The sequence below is a fragment of the Bombus fervidus genome, chromosome 5, assembly GCF_041682495.2.
Source record: "Bombus fervidus isolate BK054 chromosome 5, iyBomFerv1, whole genome shotgun sequence".
NCBI classification, from domain to species: Eukaryota; Metazoa; Arthropoda; class Insecta; order Hymenoptera; family Apidae; genus Bombus; species Bombus fervidus.
Window position 1 is genome coordinate 18639083 of NC_091521.1, and position 18306 is coordinate 18657388.

At 44.1% G+C, this 18306-nt stretch overlaps 1 protein-coding gene across 16 annotated transcripts in view; it reads right to left on the reverse strand.

The window, feature by feature from the left end:
- LOC139987702 (protein muscleblind) overlaps nucleotides 1–18306 on the reverse strand; it is a 406475-nt gene that overhangs the window by 365394 nt on the left and 22775 nt on the right. The gene's annotated exons all lie outside the window — the stretch shown is intronic.

Genomic DNA, 18306 nt, shown 5'->3' on the forward strand with positions numbered 1-18306 from the left:
TTCCTTCTTTCGTTCTCTCTGCCGCGCGTTTCTTCTTCCTTCTTCTTTACCGTTCCGTCTCTGTCGCAAAAGGTCGCTCGAATTCGCTCCTCTCTCATCCAGTACAACTGCCTCGGTGATATCGATTCTCCTACTTACTTTCTCATCGATCGCATCGCCTTGCAATAAGTTTTATAAACACGCCACACAAAGAGAAAGAAGAGAAGAGAGAAGAAGCTGAAGATTACAGCGAATTACAGATGGTCGCAGCGTGTAGGTAGTTTCGTGAAACAACATTCCCTCTTGAAAACGTCGCGCGATCGTTTCTAATTTCTTCGCACTTTCCTCGTTGATTCGGTTGCTTTCGTCTCTTTTTAATACTCACAAAGCATAGTTGCGTTATCTTTGGCGAGGAATTCTAGTCAGCGCCGCCTCGAGGAATTAAATAGTCCGAGAGATACGATCGCGAGATAACAGACTGGCCATCGTCGCAGCTTCTCGGAATTTTTCAGTGGAATCGCGCGATTCCAGCGTACGATCGTGGGTTCGATCGCCGTCCGTAATGTTATCTCGATCGTCGTCGAGCAGCCTGCGCCTAGCATTATCCTCCCACTCTCGGTTTAGCGATCTCTTACGGTCTTCGTAATTCTCTATTCCCTTTCAGTTATCGTAATCGACGATAGCTTTCAGCAACGTCCACATTTTTCACCTTTGCCTCTCTTTTACCTTCAGTTTGATTCTCGTATTTGGATACGAATAATTATTTACTCGTTACCAACGTACCGGCTTGTTTCTATTATTACTGGCCACTATGAAACAGGGGAAATTGAACGAGAGGAATACACGAAACGACTGAAAGCTGAATAAATTAACGAGTACCTTTTGTTCACGAATGTGTAAAACATCTACGATATCCCTAGCAAACACCTATATTATGTGTCTGTATCGAAATCGAAGGTATAGAAATTTACTTCTCAACGACAAGCATCGTAGATTCTAGAATTTCTAAAAAGATTTTTCACGTATCGGTCGAACGAACCGCGTCCGCTAGAAATTAAGTCTGGCGACGTTATTGCATCTATCGATGACATCTTTTTAGGTGCCGGGAGCCAACAGGGTCCATTTTCCAGCTCGTAGCTCCCACTTTTTCACTCCATTTCTCTTGCTCGTCAACCGTGCGTCGGACGCTAAACGGGACACCGATATCGCTGACCCGAATTATCGCAAGAAAAATTCGAAACGGCATTGCCGTTCCTCGCGGGGATACAATAATCTTCCTGGATAGGATTTCTCCTTTTTCGCTCCTCTTCGCACTCCACCGGCCTTCTTTTTTACCTTACTGTTCCTTTCGCTCTTCTTCTCCCTCCCACTCTCACGCGTGCATGGCCGAGGTAAGAGTCGCTTCGACCAAGTACTTACCTCCCAGAATATCGACTTCCCTTCCCGTCTCTATTCCCACTTCTCCTTTCCTCTCCTCTCCTCTACTCTACTCTACTCTCCTCTACCGCGCGCCTTTTCTATCTCTTTTGCTTCTTTTTTTCCCTATCCCGTGACTCCTTCTAAATCTTCCGCCTCCGCCTTCCTACTCCTCCTCCTCCTCCTCCTGCTCTTCTTCTTCTTCTTCTTCTTCTTCTTCTTCAGCCCCTTTGCATCGGGGCCGGGCCATTGGTATCGCAAACTCGAGACTATCTTAAGGAGATTTGATGCCGACGGAGTCTTACGGGATGAAATAATCCCGAAGATACGGCCGAGGTCTGGCAATATACCCGGCTACTTTCGTGGTTTTCCTGAATTTTTCAACGTAATCGTTCTCTCTTTAAAGGCGATTCGAGAAACGGATAACCGGCTCTTATTATCTTATTATTCCGGTGCGTCGTCTAGCCCTCGACCAGACAACGCGCGGCTCGTGAAATTTTTGTTCTGTTTGTTTTGTTTAAAAGACGATACGCGTCTGTATCTATATATTTCTACATACATATTTATAAAAACTGATAATTTTGAAATAAATCACACAACGAGCGTTTCGTAGAATTTTAGAACGCTTTTAGAACGGTCAAAACTCGACTGTTCTATCCTATTGCTATGCCGTTGTTCTACCATTATTGTAAACTTCAATCCCCTTTACCTTTTACCTATTTTAATTTTATCCTCTTTGATATACCCTCTCTTCGATCTTTTACTCCGTCTAAACGCCCTAAACGTCTAAGGAACTGTCCGTTCCTTTATAATTTTCGACTCTGTCTTCCTTCGTTTTCTAAGGCAACGGAGACTACCACCGATAGAGTGTGTCCGTTTCGCGATACGCAACTGATTACGACTGGCGATTACAACGATCGACCGAAAACTAGAAAAATAATTTTGCCGATACATCGGGATGTTGCTTCGTGGAAAATACGAGCCACGAAAAAAACGACGAGTCTGTTCTGGCCGTCGAGTGGCGACACGAACAAAGAACTTTGAAAGTTCGAAGAACGTTCCTGCTCGCTACGTTGATATCATGGACGTGAAGGCATGTACAGCAACTGCACACACCGTTGCTTTATAAACGTACAAAGAAACGAGACGATCAGCCTAGTCTCGTGACTATACAGGTTCAGAGACACGGCGAACGCAGTCCCGGGACAATTGTCGAGAAAATTGTGTAATATCGCTATTTACCTTGGGCAAATTGACAATTTATGATAGCGCGATTACAGCTCTAATCGGCTCATCCACCATCTTATCTTCTTCAATCGTTCTCTACACTCGCGTTAGCCGAGTCTCGCGTACGATCAATTTAGTCGAACGTTTCGCTGTTTTACCTCGTTTAAAATATATTTTACATCGCAATAGATTTTGCGTCGACGAATAAAACGTATTTCGTTCGTTGAGCGAAGCCGTTTGCGCCAGCGAACGAACAGTATTCGAAGACGGACGAATAACGAGAAGATGGCGAAGGTATAACGCGTCTCGCCATCGCGACATGCAAATCCACTGGTGCGCGCGTCGAATTTTATTCGAGTAATCTGTCGGCGTATAATTTGGAAATTCGGATAGCCGCGCGCCGCGAAACGTAATTAATGCATTGTTAATCTAGTATGCCGCTCCCTACACCCGGAGTCCGGGGAAAGAGAGAACGAGCGGCCTGGAACAGAACGGAAATAAAACGCTCGAAAATCACCCAACGAGTTTTTTTCCAGCTTCCTGTTTGTTCTCAACCACTTGTCTTTTCCCCGTTTTCCAGTGTGCGTGCGTGTAGCTCGCCGGAAAATTCCCAGCACGCGCCTCCCTCGCACCACGAAAATTCCACGATCCGCGCCACCCGCGATCCTGTTTTACGTTTTATCGATTACAAGCCCGAGGATCCGCGAGAATCGACACGCGCGACTAAAAAATCATTTCATTCGTATCGTATCCGTCAACGAATCGTTCGACTTCTCGCGACACGAGAATAAAACGTTGCGAGATTGAATTTTATACCCATAATCAAAGAATTCACGTTTACACAAAACAACGTGTTAAAAGGCTTTTGATAAATGTTCAAACGACGTTGTATATATTAGAAAGTTTTCGACATCCCACATACGTAAATGTGTATGGAAAAAAAGAAAGCAAACAGGTGTCCGGACGTCTCGATGTTCGTCAAATAGCCGCAATTAAATTCAACGGCTTTTCGTCCGCCATCGACTTGTACGTTTCTTTCGACAAACTTTCAAACGACCACGTTCCACCGTTGCACGAGAGTCCAGCCTCTAACTTTGTCTATTTTCTCACTCGATCGCTCTAACCCTAACCCTAACTCTGACCCTAATCCTAAGTCGATGATATATCGATAGGTAACAGGTCGTAATTCCAGCAATTTTTCCCACGCCTTCTTTTCTCCCTTCTCTCTTCAATTTACTATATACGTTTTCATCGGAGTTTTTCTCCACTTTCTCTTTTCACCGCGCTATAAGTGACCGAGTGGACTCGGCTAAATACACCGCAAATACCGTGAATCATGCAACAATTTCTCCTTACTAATTATTACGCAACTTGTTCAAAATTCGTAGCGAATCTTACCGTAGCTTGAAAATGTATCGAGACAACTTTAATCGCTAGACTATAATCGTGGTATCTTAAAAAAATTACTTTGCTCGAAACTCGCCTTTCGTCTTAAATTTCTGGTATTACGACGCGTCTCTTCTTTCCAGTGGATTCGTCGATTCTAGCGGACAGTTTCGCAACCGAAACGACAGTCCTTGCTCCCATCGTCTCGTCGCCTCCGTACCATCGCCGCTTTCAGACACCGTCAAATTATGATCGACGCCTGACACGATGCCGTTTATGCGACCTTTCGATACGTATCTCCCTCGCTATCGACCCTCGCTGGTGATATCCAGCGTCGTTGAAGAGAGGCACTAATCTACTCGGAGCGGGAAAACACGCTCGTTCGCCGGATCACGCAATAAATAAAAGCGAACAGCCGAAATTGAAATAAAAGTCGGAGATCGTATGCCGGCGGGCCACGTACCGTAGCCTGTGCTTTTAAAGAAATTGGCTGACACGAAGTGCCTCTCGTTGCATGCCATACGATATGTCGAATACGCTTCTCCGCATATGCCGCGTATACGATCGCTTCGACGCGCCTGTTCGATACGCGTCGATATCTTCTACCCGAGAAATAAGAATTTCCACGTACAGTGTATACAGAGGACTCGCGTAACAAGCCGCTATCAGAGAAATCGACGTGCGCTGGAGCGAAAGCAAAATTCTTTGTCGAAGCTTTTCGACGCGTTCGCGGATACACTCGAGGAACCACGGAAAAAAAGAAGAGAAAAACTAGAGAAGGGACAAAATATATCTTCCGCGACAGAGTACACTTTTCAGAGACTTCCGTCTTCTCAACGGCTGCTGCACCTGCGACTTTCCTCCAGATCAAATCGGAGATAGACGGACAAACGTTTGGTCGTTTAAATAAATAGGCGACGTGTTGCGATTGTATTCTTCGTGGCGCGTTTTACAAACACAGAGAGATAATTATATACGATCGAGTTTGGTCTAGAGAAGGTATTCGGGGAAAATAAGACGGGCGAATAAAAATTTTAATTTCTACGTATCGAAAAATTATGACTGGGATCCGTGTTCATTTTCGCAATAAGGCCAAGTTTCATAAAGGAAATATGCGGATATATAAAACGATATTAGTATAATACCGTCGTATTTATGCAACGAGTTCGGAAAGAACGTGTCGTTATTAGGTCTCGTAATCTGACTCGGAATTTCAAAACTGGGATTTTGTAGAAAAGGTAATCTGACGGGTGGAACTTATTCAGCGACCTAATATCATCCATGAAAGGAGAAGGTTGCTCGTTCCTTCGAAGGAGCGCGAGTGAATGACGGCTGCCTGCCAACGCCAAAAGCTACGCATCGCGTCGCGTCGCGTCGCGTCGCGTCGTGTCGGAGATGCGCCACGTGAAAGAAAATTCCCGCCGTAAGAAACAACCGCCTATATATAACAGAGTTTTTAGTGGTAACATGTTTTTGTACTCAGGCACCGTCTCAAGACCATTTTAGCATCAAATGATGTAACTACGCGGGGACCACACGCGGGAAATATGGTGAGTATTTTCTGGCGGCTGGCAACGAGTAACAGACGAGGATAGACGTGCCGGGTACTATTATTAAACCACGCCACATACCCTCGGATATATCGTCGCGTGTTTCCTCTTCGTCGAACGAGCAAGTGGCAGACCAGCCTAGGAAGAAACCAACAGAACCGTTTTATACGAGCGATCACGCCACGTTACTCTATTTCCCTTTCGCCAAACTTTTCCCCAAACTTTCATCCCCTTCCCCTCTGTATGTTTTGCCACGTGTTTTTTTTTCCACGTATTTCGTCGTGTGAACGAAACGCAGCGTTATCCCTCTTGATCAATTCCGACCCACGAGAGGAGAGAGGCGCGTTTAGCGTTTAGAGTAGATTCGTCAGTACAAAGTGGACGATTCGCGATCGAAGATGACAAAATTTTAATAAAACATACCGTCAAATTTTCCAATTATTTGCAAAAGTTAAAATAATCGCTTATGCTGCGATCCGATCTAAATTTCGTTGGAAATATTTCGGACGAATCGCAACGGATTAGAATTTTACGAGAAGAGTTAAACTTCCTTTAAAACGGCATTACACATCCCGTAACGAAAATTTGTTGTCCCCGTTGTGGTCCCGAACTGACCAAAACCAGGCACTGTTCTTTCGAGATGGCAACACCGTGACACGAAGGGAAAATTTACGTCGGTATAGGATGCCGCGGTCGATTCCGTACGCCATGGGAATTCGCGGATGCGAAATAAAAGAAAAAAAAAAAACAAGGACACGTACACACGCAGAGACACGCAAATAGACGGCGAAAGAGGTGAAAAAAGGAAAAGCGTGACAGGAAAAAATGCCGTGAAATATACCGACGAGCGAGGATCATTAAAACTCGTCCACCACCTTCGCACTTTAGCGTATTTCACGCACGAATGTGCGCGTACCTATTGTGCAAGCACCAGTTCATCCGTTATCGCGCGCGGCCACGACTCTTTCCAGCACCGGCTTTTATTATCTTTACACGTACGCGCGAAACCGGAAAGAAGCGTATTCCCCGCATATTCGACACGAAGGAAATCCGTTTCACCACGTTCTTTCTCTATCAGCGCCAAGCATCAGGCCCCCACGGCCTGGCCTACTTCGATCTTTTAACTTTAACCCTCGTCGTATTACGCCTGGATCTACCGCGACCCAGATACGCTACTATCCTGTCTGTTCGCCACTTGTCGTCAACTATCGTTCGTTTGTGCGATATTACGACGGGTAAGCGTGCCTCGAAATATACATATATACAAACACATTTCAGTCTCGATACGTATATACTTCCAGCTTTATACAAATGTGCAGAAATTCTTACAAATTTCTTAGAAATATAGTCTAAAATTCTTATAAATTTATTACATCGACAAAATGATAACACAACGAACGTAACGTAACATTCATCTGTACGAATTTATAAGAAGCTTCGTTACTTTAATTTTCGATGAAACGTAAGTATTCGAAACAGGTATGTCAAAGTACCCTCCTGATTAGTAATTATTGTACGGAAACGAAACTGACTATCCGTCTTAAATCAGATATCCTACAAGTGTCATTTCCGTTATGAAAACTCCTGTATATTCCATCTCGTTGTCGTTCTCCGCGCAAATAACGACATTGAACGTGACTAATGAAACAAAGTGTAAAAACGCGTTTCAACGCACGACGATGAAGAATCAACGCGCCGTGGCTTCCACCGGAATTCGATTAACTGCTCCGTTGCTGGCGATATTTAACCTTTAATTGCCCGTTCCGACGAAAATTTCACCCTCTCGCCCTCTGTAACCTCCCTGTAAAACTAACGAAACAAAGTGGCGTTCGTTTGGAAATTAACGACTACCAACCTCCGTAAAAGCATGCAGAATTCTTCGAAAAGACTTTTTCGTATCAATTCGATATATATCGTAGTAATAAATGGAAAAGGCTATTCTTTTCTTGAAAATTAGTAAAACGTTCGATTCGGACGTTGTTCTTAACGGGAACTGAAATCGTTCGAGGAATTCCGTTCTTATAAATATTTGAGATATTAAACTTGTACTACGACGGTCTAAAGTCTAAGAGAACGTGTAGGTGTAAACTAAAAGGCGAAATGAATCATATTCTAAAATACAGAAATTTATGCAGCGTGAAAGTTAACACAAACATCGAGTCCAACTACTTTATCCGCAAAAATACTCAAAACTCTAGACGTCGAACAAAATTCAGATATTCGCACGAAGAAGAGAAATCGGCGTTTGAACGCGCAACGAAAGCAAAAGCACTGAAACGGTATTTATGATACCGCGTGTCATAATCGATGACTCACGGATGAATTTCAAAGAACATGGACGCGTTGTCTCATCGATGATACCAGTCCAATCAAGTTTCGCAACGATGTTATCTAACTAACCGTTGAACACGCACCGGTGTGTCTCTTATTGTATTTAAAAATGGAGGACGCGCGTCACAATCGTGAATACCTAGTGACGTATGGAGTCACGCAACGTTTAAATACACCCGAGTCACGTACGCTTTCCTCCCTCGCGAATAGAACTCGTAGCCATCTCTAAACCACACGCCTTTCGAATTTACTTCTGAAACGTCGTTGCCTCTCGATCGTTCGTTCGCGTTCCACCATTAACTCCTTTTTTTCACGACTTATCTTATTTTTTTTTTTTTTTTTTTTACAAGGAAAACAAGAAAAAGCTATAAACTGTTCATCGATGCTGCGTTTCTACGTCTGATATAACGTGTAGTAGTCACGGTACATTTATATTTTCGTTGTTTTCGATTTCTTTTCTCGCAAAAAAATTATGCTCTTCACAACGAAACAACGTTTTACGGCCACTCGGTATATTAAAACGTTAACCATTAAAGTAATTCGCCATTGCCATTACAGCCGGTAATACTTTCAACTTATCGTGCCGGATAACACATTCGAAGCGTTGAAATTTAGACTGGCATTACTTTTGTGTTACTCTGTGTCAGCTTCCGGATGCAAGACCGATCGGTACTCGAGCGAATTTACGATAAAGTTTCTCCGTCGTTGTAGTTGGTTCCGCTAAGGGTCTGAGAAAGCAGCGATCAGCACTTCATTAGCGCGTTCTCAGACTTCTGACGAAGGCAGCTGCAACGCCGCGCCGGTGAAACGTCGTAACGCTCTTCTAAAAGGATACGGCTTACACCCGGAAGACTACCACGACTATGAACGACAAAACTCTGGCATCGTGAAAGCCTTCTGGATAGATAATTCCTTCGGGGAAAGTTGCTTCCTACGCCGCAATCCCGTCGACGAGGAGAATCGAGACCGAGTCTCGGTGTTGTTTTTTCAAAAGAAGCGTACCATCGATCTCGCCACGATAGCAAATAATAAATCGCGTTTGCTCGTTCCTCGCTCGTCGTCGTATACCATTTCTTTATACGTATGTATATATCTTTCGCGAAAGAGAGATAAAAGTGTCATAACAAATTAATCCAACGTTGATACTCATTTGAGGGAATGAAACGCGGATAATGGCCATTTTTGATCCGATTCGAATCGAGTGTTCTGGTTACGTAACAAGTGTGCCGACCTGCCAGTCGAGACTTAATTTATTTGATTTATTACGCGGCATCCATTTCGAACGAATACCCGATGCTCTCCAATCGATAGCCATCCCCTCCATCTCGTACACACGTAAACTCTACACCTGACGCAAAAATTATACAGACAGGCTCCGGCTATCTCTCTAAATGGCCCGGGGCCTGGTGTCTAAATCAACCATTTTGCGAATAACCCAAGAATATCGTTGTACCAAAGACGAATTGTTGAACGATAAGTTTATTACTTACGCGTTACGTTCTATCTGAGACGCTCCTATTGCTCTTATCGAGGTGCAAAGAGAAGACAGATTCGTAGAAAACGAAGAAAAAAGAGGCGGAAGAAGATGGAGGAGTACGATCCAGAGACTCGGAGAGAAGGGTTTATCTGGCATAGCTGAAGACAGGAAAGCAACTATATCGTCTGGCACGGGCATAGGCACCGAAGGCAGCAGGGCTACGGGCCAGGAATCGATAACACATGACGGCATATAGGCACATACTGGACTGACCACAGAATGCCATCCGCGCACCTCCCATCACCCTTGTATCCCTAACTCGCCTCTTTACCCCTGCCTGCCGGCCAGTTGCATCCCCAGGACACACGCACGGAAATGCACGCCCGTGCAGCTCGCCGTTCGTGTGTGTGCACGTGTGCGTACACGAATAGGCACGGTAGCCACCCATCCCATCCCCTCGCGGCCGCCACTCCACTCTTCCTTCGACCATGCAGTACGTTTCCTCTTCCATCCCCTTGTAACCTTTGGTGCCAACCGTTCCGACCGTTCTATTACAGCGACAGGCATTGCGGCTAATGCCGTTCAGCCGTAAATTACGTGCAAGCGATAGACGGTAACCTAGGTGGCACCGCACCTGTACGATTTTTAACTTTGCCCTTAGCCCGGTGCACTCGGGTCGATTCGCTCTGACCCACGCGACCACAGACGTATACACCAGCTATAGTGGCTTCCGAAGCTGACTATAACCAGAAAACCCTTTCGAAAGGTATGCAGGTATCGAAAGGTGCCTGTAAACAGTTAGACGCGACAGAGATATCGCGATCGCGCGTGCCCCTCTTTCGAATCGAACCGAAATATATGAGTACGAACGGGTTAATAAAGGTGCAACAGGAGACTTTTTCGACAAACGATCGTTATCGCTACGAATAACGTGCTTTTTTCGCTCGTTTATTTCCTTGAAAATTGCGATACTACGAGCTTTGCTTTCGAAATTTCGCTGATTTGCCGCGATACGTTACAGTTTTACAACGGCAGATGTTTTCATCATTTTCACGTATCTGTTCAAATAATTTGTATAAACTTTCGTTGCCTGTACCCGATCCTTGTCTCTCGGATGAACATTAATCTTTTACGAATCAATCGTATTACCGACGATCCGAATCGACTGTCACGTTTAGCGTGCGATTAATACTTGCGATATCATACGCAAAATGAAGAATATTCGATTAATCGAAAAAGTACCATCGCCATCCGACGATAATCACCAACAACGATACTAAACGATACGTTAAAAAGCATGCAAGTCGAATCACTTTCTTTTCACTCTTGTTCTTTTTATAGATCTTCCGAGACTGGGAGAAAGAAACGTGAAAGCGACAGAAGCGTGTCCACTCGACGATGTGTACAGACACATACACACACAAATAGACGTATACATATATACATGTGAAAACCGCGTCTCTCTAGGGACCGGATGAGACAGAGAAAAATAGAGGAAAAAGGCGAACGCCAAAGTCTATGGTAGGAGGGAGGCAGGTAAGAGATACGCCAAAGAGAGAGAAGAGCTCTTGATCTTTCGAGGCAATTAAATGAATTTCCACTCGGCTAGAATGGCAAACGTTTAGAGACGGTTCCTACGTAAGATATTCCGGTGAGCACTCCGAGATATCAGAGAGGTAATATCGGGAAGGAGAAGAGACGTAGTTTGTGGGCTAGAAGTAATACACGAGAACCTGCCAGTCTGCCTGCTTGCTCGCACGACTGTCTGTCTCTCGGCTCAGGTTGGTCGAGGTCGGTCTCTTCGATATATTTACAACACCGTGCATAGGCCAGCTGCCATGGTGATCTCATAACGGTAACTAATCACATATTTCTAAGAAATATTACCACATCGTACGGCGTTGGACGGAAAAGAATCCTTGCGCATTGTCTTCGTAACTTTTTCCTCTTACCTAAGATTTTTAGAGAATACTTCGAGAAGAAAGAGGATCAAAGAAAGTGAGCGAATCGTTTAAAATATTACAAAGAAATTAACGCATAATCAGAAACGAATCAGCCTAAAAAATTATTTGAGAAAATCCTTGAACGGTCCCCTCTACCGAGAGAAAGAAGCAAGACCGCACAGAGTATCAATCTTGATATTAGAATCGATTCTTTTAGCGAATTAAACGAAATACTTCTTAAAAACTAACGATAGACGTAAAATAACAGCAAGTATCCTCCTATTCTTTCGCGAACGAAAACATTTCCGTTTGGTAAATGGTCCGAGGCTTTTGCAGAGCGCTGTAGAGCCCCGTCTGTCTGTCTGCCTTATGTCGCCCAACTCGAATCGATTCCGAAACTAACAATGCACGGGCTATAAAGCCATTGCACGCTTCTCCGTCCCTCTAGTTGTTCCCGACACTGATCGTTCTCCTTAACATATATCATGAGACTTTTCGATTTTCTATTCTCTACTGCTCCACCCCTAAAAACGCATTAACGCGACAACTCTCCGAAATTGAAATTCAGAGCGCGCCCGTGAAAAAAAGAAACCGACCAACGGGAAAGCGTACACCGCGATAAATATAAATCCTCGACCCATCCCTCTTTTTCGCTTTGTGTCTCTCTTTCATGGTGTTGCAACAACGCACAGCATCCACGAGGCGGTGCCAACGAACGAATCGAACGAACTCGTGGCACGTCGCAGTTCGCGTGCCATACACGGGAAGGAGGTCGAACACTTCGGCGATGCGTCGGCCTTTAACCCCGAACGAAAGACGGGGCTGAAAAACGTTCACCTCTTGCTCCGATACACGCAATTAACAAGTGTCTTTCGTCGGTGGCCGATCGTCGGACCAATGTCTGCTCTTTCGTGACGAAACATTCTCTGCGTATTTGGTACGCGCGTATATGGTCGTAATGATACGTAGTTCCAATTAAACGATCGTCCCTTTGATTCGTGCCTCTTTCGTGACAAATTTGTCTTCGATGGTAAATACGGTATATTACGAACTGCGATACGTCAAAAGAAGACTGTCCGCGGGATCGACGCTTAAAGCTAGAATTATCTGTTGCTATCGCGAAACGAAAGAAATCCAAAGGTAAAACTTGACTCGAGTCGCTAATAATTCTTTTTGACCACAGAGGGTTAAATTTCGAAAAATTCCACTTAACGAGACACCCATCGTCACCTGGTATCTCTCTATAACACTGTAACGAGTACCTATTGTTGATCGCTATCAAAGAGCCGATATCAAAGCGATTCTGGCGGTAAAAACTGGCAAGGTCCCAAAAATCATGTTTCCGGATTGTATCGTGGCGCGATCGACGCAGAACGGTCTGCACAGCATGCAGGAGTATTTCCCCGGGTCCGGTGTCGAGCTTGCACAGTAACTTTAGATTCTTGCGGGATTCACCGGCCAACGACAGCGTCGTATTTCCGTGTCGGGATCAGAAAATCGCATTGGTGGGCTGTAGAGGAAGGAAAGAGAGGAGGAGAGACGTTTCACGGTAGCAGACACGAAAAACATAGTTAACAGCTGCTACCGTCACCATCGCCGCGCCGCCACCGCCGTCTCGTCGTTTCTCTCTTTCCCTCCTTTGCACTCTCTTCTCGTTCTGTCTTCGTCCATCTTTCTCTCCGGCACCTGTCGCGTCCGTTAACGCGAGACTAAAATACGAAACGACGCGACGTAACTCGCGAACGGAATCGTCTCACGGAACAAAACCTTTCGTTCGACGTCGCTGCGTCTCTGTACCACCGCCGACCACTTCCTTCGTATTCTTACGCGTTTGACGGTCGTGCGTTAGCCGTTTAAGTACCGTTCTTTGTACGCGTGGCCAAGGATAAACCGCATCGTTCAAATCTTGAACGGTATTGTTCTAAAAAAGAGCAAATTTTTAACTGTTCGTGGAAAAATTATGAATTACTTTTTTAAAGAAGAATCAATTACCTTTCTACCCTTTTAAATTGCCTTATTAAACATCGAGTTTTACGAATGTCAATTCTGATTAAAGTTTGGAACTATTTTTTATTTAGAAGTTTGGAAATATCAAAAATTACCTACCAAAAATTAATTATAATTATTTATGATCGTTGGTCTTAATTCTTAAAAGCTGAGAACAAACTTAAAATTAAGCTTGGTTACATACGCTACTATCTAGAAACTGAACGAGTGAAACGACAAGCATCTCGAGAGGTAATAGATTTACCTTATACTCTCTATCTTATACTATAGCTCGAATAATAAAATTCACGTTGATTATATGCTTGACAAATTTTTCAGAATACGATTATATGGATATTCTTGTCCTTTGTTACTTTTAGGATCCGCCACTGCGCCCCATGGCTTCTTAACAGTCCGAAGACACGAACGATACACGCTGGTCGCATGTACCAGATAGCGACAGAATTACCGTGTCTCCCGGCGACGAATTATTCGCATAGGTGGCAGCCACCTGAAATACTACGCTCGAAGATAACCGGAATACAACATCTCGATCGATTAAAACGCTCTTTGTGCAACCCGATTGCCTAACCTTATTACGTCATCGAATGTAATCGTTAGAGATAGGATCAAATACGTCGCGAATATACTCCAGTGTATTTAAACTCAATTCTCGCGAGTAGCAAATTTATGTATTTGTTGCTTCGAACAATAATGCATAGAGAAGAATACTCGTAACGATGGTGTACGATGTTTGTAATTCTTTCAAGCTATAAAGTTAATCTTACGTGACCCTTTAAATAAAATTTCTACAGAATTAGATCGGATAACATGGACAATTTTGTTACAAATGAAATCAGGTATCGACAGATTTTATTCCGTATTTTCGACTTACTTCCCCCCCCCCCCATCACCTCCCGGTTGTACTAGTAATTACATCACACTTTGTGTATATATTGTGTATAAATTATCTCGTAGTTAATAATTGCTGGACGTTAATCGTCCAGCATATAACGAGTTACACTTCGTTCGGTCAATTCCTTTTTCGCATTTGTGACTGAACGAATCGTTTCGACGAACAGTTCACAGATCACCAAACGCGTCGTTCCATTTCGTATGCTCGGCTGCGAGTTATCAACGTGGGAACGAGGCTTTATCGTCCCACGTACCGGACGCATGCGAATTGGAAAACGGTCGAATGAAAAAAAAGACGTATCCTCGTGCACATTCGCCACTTTATTCACGGTGTAGGTGGACGTATGTTTATATAGGGTATCCCAATTTTTTCCGATCAAGCTTTCAAGAGTTTGGGGCGTTGTACGGGTATGAAATTTTACCGTGCAGTTGTACAAAAATACGAAATACGAAGGGAGTGGGAACAAACTTGAAGTTATCACGATTGAGCTATGAACGTTCGTTAGAATAGATATCATCATTTTATAGACATAATGTTATAGATATTATCCTGACAAAGAACGACATCGGAAGAACTGAATCAGCTCGTATAGATATGTATAGCTACGTAGATTTGGTATCACCGCAAAGAGAAACAAAGAACGCTACGAAAACCTTGCAAAGTGATTCGCGGTGAAGAAAAATCATACTGTTACGAAAATTATAATGCCTAATCGTTTTAGATTGTATAAAGGCAAAATGTTTAAAGATATCGAACACCCTGTATGTACATTTGTAGGTAGATACGCGCGTGTATGAGAACCACAGAGCAGGGAACGAGCGATAAAGGAAGAAAGAAAAGTCCAATCGTCGGCGGGGCGTGACGAACCGATAAAACAGTCGCACTGGCAGGAGTTTTCGACGTCGAGCCCGCGACATCTGCAACCAAGAAATGGCTGGCACCCGATGTCGTTTTCCGACAAGCGTAAAACGCTTGACAGTCAAATTAATTGAAAGTTTTAAGGTAATTGGAATCGATAACGCCGAGGTGAATAAGAGGTAGCAGCGGGCAGTCGGCCCTTCGGAGGTGGTTGAAGGGTTCACGGGAGTCCTCCGGCTCCGGAAATACCAGGAAGAGTCTCGAGAGACAGAGACGATCGAGGGGGAACGTCGTTGAAACCGTTCTCTCTAACTCGGTCATATTCCTCCTTGTAATGGTTCCTCTCTTACACCCGCCACCTCTGATATTGTATATTCCGGCGAAGCAGAGTGGAGAACGACCATGATTAGGCCCGAGGTCTACTTTAATATCCCGCTCCCATCCAATCGGTCTAATTGGAATCGAACGTACGAATTTCACGAGGATGTGGTCTGGCAGATCGTAATGTTTCCCCGCGCGTGTATACTCCTGTACACAGCGTGTCTCGGAAGATCGAAGCTTGATCGATGCTTGGGTCAAACGTATCGGAACATTGAAAATTTCAACCTCTTATTAATGTGAATTTACGCGCAGTCCTACCGCGCAGTATGTAGGATGGACGTTGTTCTAATTAGCAGAGTAACGACTAACCCGACGTTGATCGTAAACCGATAAAAGAGGCGGTCCACGCGTCTCTTGCGACAGAATACTCTCTCTTGTAAGAATCCGCGGATATTGGCACGATCGCGTGAATCACTCGTATGCACGTAGGATAATCTACGAGTCCGAAGGGAATCGTTACTTACGCGCCATGAACCCCCTTAGCGATTCCCTCGATAGTACGCGAAAGAATAGCTCCCGATTTTCGGCCACAATTTTCTTCCTTCCAGCAAATTAATCTAGCTTTTACCGTACGATACTCTCTCGAACATTAAACGCGGATGGTAGACGTACGAAACGGCAATAACCTGTTCCCCTTTTATTCTCAGCTCGAAAAATGAGCCTTTATTTCATCGGTGGAGCGTAAGGAGAGCCGCGCTTCTGCCACCTAAACGGCGCAAGAAACGAGGAGTAGACTCTGTTATAGCGGAGAAGTCGGTATGGTCTCCCCCCCCCTGCTGCCACCCTCGGCCAAAGTCTTCGTCTACCTAATGCAATGGTTTATCGTTAATATTTCTTCCAAGTAATATTGGTTCGCGCCTCTTAAGCTACAAGTTTCTCTTATATTCCGTGGAGAGCTCTAAGAAACGGTTCGTTCAACTTCTATTACTATTCCTGCCGATATATTTACATTCGCGTTTTACACAGTCCATCGGGCAGTTTGAAACTGAACGAACAGTCGTAAGACGAAAGTATCGTTTCGTTCTACTAACAATTTTATCGCATTCTATCCCACAAATGGAATACGCTATCAGATCGTCGAACAATAGGTAAACGTTCATCGACGAGATCTTGTTTCGGTTATTTTATAATTATAAAATAATTCGATTTTTCGATTCTATCAATCACGAGCTTTCATCTTTTCAGAAGGAAAAACAAAGTTCTGCTCAAAAACTATCCTACGTTTTCGACTAATTGTTTTGAATTTTAAACCAACGCAGTGTCGCATTTGCCAGAACAGCCTGTAGAAAGACTCCCAAAGTTCGATCGACATCGCCAACATCGATAGAAAAAGGATCGAAGAAAAAACAGTAACCAGACAATTCGACGAGTTCTTGCGTGTACCGGTGACCGAGTACAGACCAGTACACGATGCGGAGGCACGAAGGCAGATTAAACGCGAGGCCCGCATAGACGCGATGTTCTATCCGGTCGAAACAATTAAACGTAACGAGTGCCACTATCGAGTAAGAACGTGCGAGCAGCGAACGATGCGAAGAGATGGCCGAGGATCGACGAACAACGCGGACCTTTAGCCGAGTCTTCATCGACGTTAATGGTTTCCAGAATTAAACCACGACTCGGGCAACGTGGCACCACTCACGTACCGACGTACATATACATCGCTGTCGCACGTTGATGTACGACGATGATGTACGTAGCACGCCGTTTTCCATCGTCCCCGTGACCGATACCAAGAATAATCTAACCGTTTAATCGTCCGACTTAATTTCACGAACTGCGAGAGAGAACGCAAAGCTAACTCGGAAGAAACCGGCACCGAGTCGTTCCTGCTTTTTACGCTTAAGTCGTCGTTTCTAAGCGAACGCTCCCTATCGAAACTCTAGAATCGATGAAGATGCGTTTGCCATTACTCGTCTGGTTGCGGTTTAAATACCTTCCTACCTCGAACGAACAAGAAAACTTCGCACATACGACGCTAAAATTTTGTTGGATATCTAGAGATCTGGAAGTAGAATTTAGAATAACATCGTAGAAGTCAATTCTGAGAACATCGAAACACATTTCAGAAGAAATACCAAGGTTCGAGCGAGTTGGAGGGCACGCTCGAAATATTTCCTTTCGTTTTATCTCGTCGCTGCTACTGGTTCGCGCGTATCATTATCAAACTCTTCCCGTAAACTCTGTCAGATTATTGGCAAAAAGATGTCCAATTTTTGCGCCAGATCCACGCCGGTAAGATCAATTCTGATTCATCAAAGTCGTCGAGCCAGTTTTTCATCTAGTCCGATCACGCGTTGAGTAATTGTCGCTATCGATAACTGCAAATTCAATCCACGAATTTAATATCTACGGGACGACGAGACTATCGAGCCGCGCCCTAGTCGTATCTTTTTTCTCTTTCCTTTTTTTTCTCCTGCGTATACGTATTTGCTCTTCTTGGAGACATTTCTACAACGACAGCTTTATTAGAAGTCGTCCCTATTCGTTACGCGAAATTGAACGTTCCCGAGATGAATTTCAACGAGGAAGCTCGTCCGATTAGCGCAAGAGAGCTACTATGCGGTATGCTAATTCGTAAGTGGAAAATTTATCAATCCTTTAACTATATAAATACGTTCGTATAAAATTGACTACATATGTATAGAACGAGTTACAAATCTAAAAATCCACGAAATTCGCGATTCGCGTATTGAATATTGAATATAGAACACACATATATAAACGCTCTAAAAATGGCAGCTACCTGATTCGAGAGTTCGAGAGTTCGATAGGGTGATTATTCACGTAGGTCAGTGCTATCCGCAAACTTACCCAATATCATTCTTCTCCGCGTCATTTATTATACAGGAAAGA